At 46.1% G+C, this 8,097-nt stretch overlaps 1 protein-coding gene across 45 annotated transcripts in view; it reads right to left on the bottom strand.

Annotated features, from left to right (window-relative positions):
• LOC116099186 overlaps positions 1 to 8,097 on the bottom strand; it is a 74,269-nt gene that overhangs the window by 26,917 nt on the left and 39,255 nt on the right. For 33 of the 45 annotated variants that reach the window (XR_004122115.1, XR_004122117.1, XR_004122113.1 and 30 more), the window contains 2 exons: positions 1,542 to 1,715; positions 1,276 to 1,405 (listed from right to left, as the gene is read on the bottom strand). The exons of 6 other annotated variants lie outside the window; for them this stretch is intronic. The gene's annotated coding sequence lies outside the window, so the exon portion shown is untranslated. The remainder of the gene's footprint in view (positions 1 to 1,275; positions 1,406 to 1,541; positions 1,716 to 8,097) is intronic. 6 more of the 45 variants (XR_004122131.1, XR_004122138.1, XR_004122143.1 and 3 more) reach the window with 1 other exon arrangement.

Genomic DNA, 8,097 nt, shown 5'->3' with positions numbered 1-8,097 from the left:
AAAAGGCCAGAGAGAGGGAGGAAGGCTGGGAGAAAGTTCCCCTCCCCACTCCTGTCTTCCTGGCCAGCCAAGTTCCCCTTTTTCTTTTCTCCTTCCCCTTCCATTTCTCCTTTCCCTTTCTCTTTCCTCTTCCTTCTCCTCCTCTTCTTCCTCTTCCCTTTCCCTTTTTTTTCTCTCTCTAAATAAAAAGATAGTGTCTAACAGGCCTCAATGATTTCACCATCTTGCTAAGTGCTGGGATTTCAGGGCTGCCCTTCACACCTGTATGTGAACAAACCAGAAGCAGAGGCCAGCCTGCAGCCAGGCAGCCTTCCATCTCGAACTAAACTTTTTAGTTCTGAGAAGAAAGGGTTTGTCTGAGAGAGATCCCTACATTCTTCTCAGGTGCTAAAGTTTGTAATGCCCAAATAAACCAATAATGAAAAAGAGGAAGGTACAGATGGAAAATAAGTTTTAGTTTGCAAAAGAGAGTGGCAAAAATCCAGTCTTAGAGATTGTCTTTCTTTGTCTTTTTGTTTGTTTTGGAGATGGCTGTCATTATGTAGCTCTGGCTGTGCTGGAACTCATAGGTAGACCAGGCTAGCCTCCAACTACAGTGGTAATAGGGTAGGATGACTCATACCTATAATCCCAGCTTTCAAGGGGCTGAGGGTGGAGTATTATGAGTTTCAGATCAGCCCAAGATACACACAGCAAGTTCTAGGCCAGCCTGGGCTACATGGTGAACTCCTATCTCAAAAATAAAAAAAAATAAAAGTGAGAGAGTTCTAGAAGCAAAGGCAGTATAAATCCTTGCCCATTATGAGCATGCTCCATCCACCAAACACCCACAGGACTGCAGGAAAATGGCACATTTCCCATTGTGAGACAGGGGTTACCTAGGAATACCTTCCAGGGCACTCATTCTCCTGACCTCTAAGTTCCTTGGAAGGAGCTAATATGTAATCCTTACCCAGGAGGAATTATGGGCTTAGAGGAAATGTGCCAGGGGTAAAAGGGTGGCCAGGAATCCACGCCAGAAAACACAGGGCAGGGCAGGGGACAGGTCCCAGTCTCTCTGGAGCCAGAGCCAGCACCTCCCACGTTTGCTTTGCCCTGGTAGAGAGCAGTCATTTCCATTGAAAGTCACCATTGGCACACATCCAGAAAACAGGGCCAGACTGGTGAGCAGGAGCCAGGACAAAAGCACAAGTGCCTGATTTAGTACCAAGCAGGCAGGAGGAAGTGGGGGGTGGGGGGGAACCTCCTGCACAAGGCTAGATTAAAGCTACTCACCTTGTCTAAAGTCTAGGTTGCTGGTAAGACTCTCTCCAGCCTCCTCGTTTGGTCCAGTGACTCTGAGCAGCCTGGTTTTCCAGGGGGAATGCTCTTTCTTCTGACACTCGTGAGAAAAGTTTGGAAAAGCCTAAGGAGTCACAGAACAGACACTTCTAGTGGGTTTGTTTGTTTCCCCCTCCACTGTAGAATCTGAGCAAGATTTGTCCTATCTACCCCCAAGCTGCATCGTGAAGTAAGGAAAGCTGTCCTATACCTTCACATACCTGGGGGAGGATGCCTTGAGTACTTCACATGAAGCTCGTTCAGTCTTCATTTCTCCCTCCCCAAAATTAGAGAGTACGAGCTGCAAGGTGAACTCACGCAGCGGTACTGGGCTGAAGCATGCACCTCCTGTGCTATCTGCACGTGTCGAGTGACACGTATCCTAAAGATGGCACCTGTTGGAGAAGCAGTGACTTGAGAGGCCTGATCTACCCCTTGGAGAAGACTATCTTGGCTCTGTACCAGCTTGTGAATGTGCAGGTGGCAATAGCATGGGAATCTAGAAGTAAACAAGCCTTAAGACTTCACACAAGCTTTCTTCTCTAACTCAGACAGGCCCTTTCCTCACGGTCTAAGTCAATACACTTTTACTGTATTATTTTCAAAGGAAGGAAGCCAGAATCAACTGACATGAAGCACTAAGCCACCACTACCCGCTGCAATCACACTGGACAGTTTCACTTCCAAACACTTCACGGCTACCTAAGGACAGATGAGGACTTTCCTCCATTGACCTGAACTCAATGGAACACCCAAGTTCTCTAGCTAGGGAATGTCTAAGGGGGTCGGTGATGAGTATGCGTCCTTGCCCTGTTTGCCCTTGGCAGCTCTTAGCTCTGGGCTGAATCTTTTGCTTCCAACCTCTCCCTTGGAAACTTCATCCCAACAAACAGAGATCAGAAAAAACGGAAAGGAGAAACTGAAGCTAAGTACTGTGTGTCTTAATTCTACTTCTGTCTGGTTTTCATTTATTGTTTACTTTCTGAGACAGGGTCTCACTATGAAGCATTGAACTCATGGCAATCTTCCTGCCTCAGCCTCCAGTGTGTTGGAATTACAAGCATGGCACACATCCCTAGCTCCCCTAATTCTATTCCTCAGTTTCAGCTCATATAAAGAGGAAATAGATGCTGGGAAGCATGTGGGCTTCTGCCAGTTGAAGTTGTGCACACAGTAGGGCTCCATAACAGTGAGCAACTTTCGCATGCTGGGGCTGCATTTCTCCCCAGGCTCCACACTCATGGGTTCTGAGACACAGCTCTCCTCCTCCCCAGCATGGCTCATCTCCTACAGCAGGAAAGGAGATTCAGCATCTCCCCAAGGCTGCCAAGGCTGTGGGATTCCTAGGAGAACTGCCTCTGCTTTAGAGAACGTCTCCCAGTGGAAATCTGCAATCACAGAACAGCTCGCCTTCTCTTTCTAGAAGAGTGCTTACCTTTCTTGCTGTCATGTGTGCTAACTTGTATTTCACAGGGTGAAGTCTAACTGGGCATCTATGGCATCTTACCCTGTGTTTGTTCTTCTTCCCGCCTGTCAGACTACGGGATCAGGGGTTATCCCTCACGCAGTCCTTGGGCTGAACCTGGCCTATAATCTCAGTGCCCAGCCTAACTGATGCCTTATTACTTCAGGCCTGTGCCTCCACTGCAGCTTGTTTCCTGCCTCATCCATTCCTATGTAACATGCAGCCTTCTGTGGGTCCTGCTCAAGAGCCTGTAATGGCTCTTCATTACCTCACCCACTGATTAAAATCATTTGGTCAAGCCACTCTCAAGTCAGAATCCTACTTTGTTGTTGTTAGTTTGCTTTTTTGATACAGTCTCATGTAACCCAGGCAGGCCTTAAACTCCTGATTCTCTTTCCTCTACCTTCTAAGTGCAAGACTACAGGCATGCACCACTATTCCCAGCCAGAATACCACTGTCTATTAGGTTTTTTTTTTTTTTCCAAATCAGATAATTTGTGTGTTGTCCAAGTTTTGTGTTGTGCAATTTTTATGATAATTATTTGTGCGTTCACATGTAAGTACAGGCTACCATGCACACACGGAGTCAGAAAACAACTTTCAGGAGTCAGGGTTTCCCTTCCCCTGCAGGTTCCAGAGACAGCTTAGGTCAGGCTCACACAGTGCTTTTTTACTGAGTTCTGTTGCTGGTTCTCATTCTTTTGTTGCTGTTAACTGGTTCTGACTTTACTTTGTAAATGCATACCCAGCATAGCTATATTTCTTTCTTTTTCTTTTTTTTTTTTTTTAGTTTTTTGAGACAGGGTTTGTCTGTATAGCCCTGGCTGTCCTGGAACTCACTCTGTAGACCAGGCTGGCCTTGAACTCAGAAATCCGCTTGCCTCTGTCTCCCAAGTGCTGGGATCAAAGGCGTGCACCACCACTGACCGCACCACCACTGACCAGTGGCTATATTTATTTCAAGTGAGGTTCCTATGCTACAATTCCTTCCTATTGTATGTATATGTTGTAGTGATACTTCCATGTAAGGATGGATCTATTTCATTTATCAATGCATGGGCATACCATAATCTGGCCTCATGTCCATTTTGGTTGCTTTTTGAACTCTATGTAACAAATATCCATATAAACAGATAGAAAAGACATAGATCTGCAAGTTTGCTCTTAACCAAAGTTCCCAGATAGTCCAGCTGGTCTAAAGGCATTATGCTTTATGCTTTGATAGGTACTGTCAAGCTGACCTTCAGAGAGACAGGTCTAATTCACATTCCCAGCCATGTGCACCCCAAGCTGACTCCCCGAGCTGCTTGCACAGTGAATGCTATTTCCCAACTGATTTATGCTGCTGGCACTGATGTTTAAAATGCATAGCCAGCTGGGTGGAGGTGGCACACGCCTTTAATCCCAGCAGTTGGGAGGCAGAGGCAGTCGGATTTCTGAGTTCAATGCCAGCCTGGTCTACAGAGTGAGTTCCAGGACAGCCAGGGCTATACACAGAGAAACCCTGTCTCAAAAATCCAAAAACAAAAAAACAAAACAAATAAAATGCATAGCCAACTATGGGCATTCTGCCCCTCAGTGGCATCCCCTGAGCCCCACTCCAGCCTCTCTTCTTGAATATTTGTTGATCTACACTGAAATACATTTCATTTTTGTTTGTGTTTTCTAGATTCAAAGTAAAATAGTCTTTTTCTGTGTACTTCATTTATCTGTTCTATGACTTTGGCTCAATTTCTTCAGGGGTATTGGCTTTTCCTTTACTGATTTGCAAGAGATGTATTAGAGATGGTCTTTAAAAACCTAATCATCACCAGGTGTAGTTGGCTCGGGAGGCAGAGGCAGGTGGATCTCTGGGAGTTCAAGACCAGCCTGGTCTACATAGTGAGTTCCAAGCCAGGAAGAGAGTCACAGTGACACCCTGTCTCAAAAACAAAACAAACCAACCAACCAAGAAAGAAAGCAACCTCCGAATTCTCTTCTCCTACATTCATTACTTTGCTGTTGGTTTTGCTAATTTTTTTTTTTTTTTGAAACATTCCCAGGTTGTCCTGAAACTCATAGGGAGTTCAAGCTGGCCTTGAACTCACAGCAATCCTCCTGCCTCAGCCTCCTAAGTACTGTTGGGATTACTACGTGACTTGTTGTGTTAAAGTCTCCCAGTCATACAGTTGGGTTCTAAAGACAGAACCTCACTATGTAACCCAAGCTGGCCTCAGTGCTGAGATGGCAGGTGTGTGCCATGTGCCCAGCTCAATGGTCTTTTAGCACTTAGGCAGTTACCAGTCCTGTCAGGTGTGTGTCCTGACTGTGCTGGGCTTTTCACTTGATTCTGGCCTCCTCTCCCCCAATAAGAACCTACTTTCCAGTTCCTGGTGCTTGATTTTTTTTTTTTTCTTTTTTGGTTTTTTGGTTTTTTTTGAGACAGGGTTTTTCTGTGTAGCCCTGGCTGTCCTGGAACTCACTCTGCTGGCCTTGAACTAAGAAATCCACCTGCCTCTGCCTCCCAAGTGCTGGGATTAAAGGAGTGTGCCACCACCGCCCGGCTTTGATTTCTTTTTATTTTATGTATGTGAGTACATACATGGTCACTGTCTTTAAGCACACCAGAAGAGAGCAGCAGATCTCATTACAGATGGTTGTAAGCCACCATGTGGTTGATGGGATTTGAACTCAGGACCTCTGAAAGAGCAGTCAGTGAGTGCTCTTAACTGCTGAGCCATCTGTCCAGCCTTTCTTTTTCTATTTTAATGTTAAGTTTGCTGTAGGATTTACCTACAGATTCCCTGCAGACCTCTAGAAGAGGAGGAGGAAGAGGAAGAAAGAACCACACCTTAGAGCTATTACATTTCTGGGAGGGCTGGAGAGATGGCTCCACAGGGAAAGAAAGGCACTTGTTGTCGAGTCTGGCCACCCGAGTTCAGCACTTGGGATCCAATATGGTAGACTGAGAGAACCAACACTATAAAGCTGTCCTCTGACTGCCACAAGCATACCACGGCCTGTGTGAACATGTGTGCATGAATACACACACGCACACACACACATACATGCATACAACACACAAATAGAATTTTTAAAGTTCTTTCCACTTCTGGTGGGAATGGTGGACAAGAGCAATGGAAATGTAGTTCACAAATGACCCTGGATGATATTCCTAAGATGAGAGAAGGCAGTATGGAGGAGGATGAGTTGAGAGAAAATAGGAAATATGGATGAGGCATACTGAGTTTAAGATAGCTAAGCACCATCAAGGTTAAAAGGCCAATAGTGTGTGGCCATTGTGGGTAACAAACCCAGAAAAGTAGTCCTGGCTGGAGACACAGGTTCAAAAGCACTTGACAAATTAGATGTGGTGGTACACACCTGTAACTCCAGCACTTGGGAGAGGCAAAAGCCCGAGACTCCAATTCCCAAGACTACAAGTCTGAGACCAGCCTAGTTTACACAGCAAATTCCAGTCCAGGTATAGACATAGAGCAGAGAAGGGATGGACTCAGTCAAAGGAAAATGGATCTGTCTGGGTACTATACTAGCATACCAGCACTCTCGGCATTCGATCACCTATCTTGCAGATTTGCATGGCCCTGCCCAGAGGGAGACTATAGGAGGGAGACTTAATAGGGAAAGTGGGAATTTTATAATGTTATATTATATGCTTCATAAAAAATGAGCCACCTGACACAGATGACCCTGTGCAGTGACGTCTTGAGCTGATGTTGAGATAAACAGTCCCCAACAAGAAGGCAGGGTTGCTAAAAGTGTAGCCCGTAAATCCTGAGAGGTCAGGAGTGCGGGTTGGGGTGGGGATGGTACAAGAGAAGCTTCGGTCCTTATAGCTGGTGACTCCTACAGCCAAGAAGGTGAAATCTCATTCTTACTTTCCGTTTCAACGAGGAGAAAGCCAATTTCTTGAGCTTCCCTCCAGCTCAGAGTTGCTAGTGCTCTTGGCAGGGAGTCAGGGCAGTGACCAAATCCTGCTCCTCACCAGTGTTACTGTTTCTTGCCATGACTCTATCTGCCTGTCCTTTTGTGATAAACCTTTCTAGAACTACATTCCATCAACATTGTGTTCTGGTAGACTTAATGACTACTCTGGGGCTAGTTCCGTGGTAAAGGCACTTGCTGCTCTTGTAGAAGATTAGAGTTTGGTTCCCAGCACCCACATGGTGGCCCACATCATCCATAACTCCAGTTCAGGGGATGCAGCCTTCATGAGCACCAGGCACACATGTAAGCAAACACTCGTATTCAGAAAAATAAAGTAAGTAACTATAAAAAATAAATAACTTCCTTCAAAAAAGCAAATGGCTTGGAAAATGCCTTCTCTGCTTCCTTTTTTGAGGATTTATGATGTTTCTTGATAACCTCTCCTGAGGCAAGGGTATTGTCTTCATCGGGGTTTCTATTCCTTCACAAACATCATAACCAAGAAGCAAGTTGGGGAGGAAAGGGTTTATTCAGCTTACACTTCCACATTGCTGTCCAACACCAAAGGAAGTCAGGACTGGAACTCAAGCAGGTCAGGAAGCAGGAGCTGATGCAGAGGTCATAGAGGGATGATACTTACTGGCTTGCTACCCATGGCTTGCTCAGCCTGCTTTCTTATAGAACCCAAGACTTCCAGCCCAGGGATGGCACCAACCACAAGGGGCCCTCCCACCCTTGATCACTAATTGAGAAAATGCCCCACAGCTGGATCTCATGGAGGCATTTCCTCAAGGGAGGCTCCTTTCTCTGTGATAACTCCAGCTTGTATCAAGTTGACACACAAACCCAGCCAGTACAGGCATGGAGAGCTAGCATAAAATCTAAGACAAGAACCCAGTGAAGCTATAAGCCTTCCTCCAAAAGAGCAGACAGATCAACATGATATCCAGTTAGCCCCTAAAGCAACAGGGAGTTCAATGTGGCCAGCAGAGTGGACAGGAATTTCTCCCCAATGATCTGGCCACAGCTCCTGAAGAGGGACTCAGAACTGGGCTACTGGACCAGAGTCTGAGAGCGAGAGGTAGATGGTGGACAGGGCCTGGAACTGTAAAAAGCACAGTAAAGGCAAGATGGAAGAAGGCAGAGACAGGTGGGCAGCATTGTCACTTAGGGCACAGAATGCACGACAGGGGTCCCTCCCTCCTGGGGACGCTAGCCCTTCAGACACAGCTGAATATTACACAGCTACCATTACAGTTGAAAGGATAGTATTCTAGAAACTTCCAGAGTCCTACTACTCTATTGAAAGTGATCCACGTGGGGCTGGTGAGATGGCTCAGCGGGTAAGAGCACTGACTGCTCTTCCGAAGGTCCTGAGTTCGGAT

Source organism: Mastomys coucha, unplaced genomic scaffold (assembly GCF_008632895.1).
Source record: "Mastomys coucha isolate ucsf_1 unplaced genomic scaffold, UCSF_Mcou_1 pScaffold20, whole genome shotgun sequence".
Lineage (NCBI taxonomy): Eukaryota > Metazoa > Chordata > Mammalia > Rodentia > Muridae > Mastomys > Mastomys coucha.
Note: the sequence above shows the minus strand (reverse complement) of the source record. Positions and strands in the feature narration are given on the sequence as shown.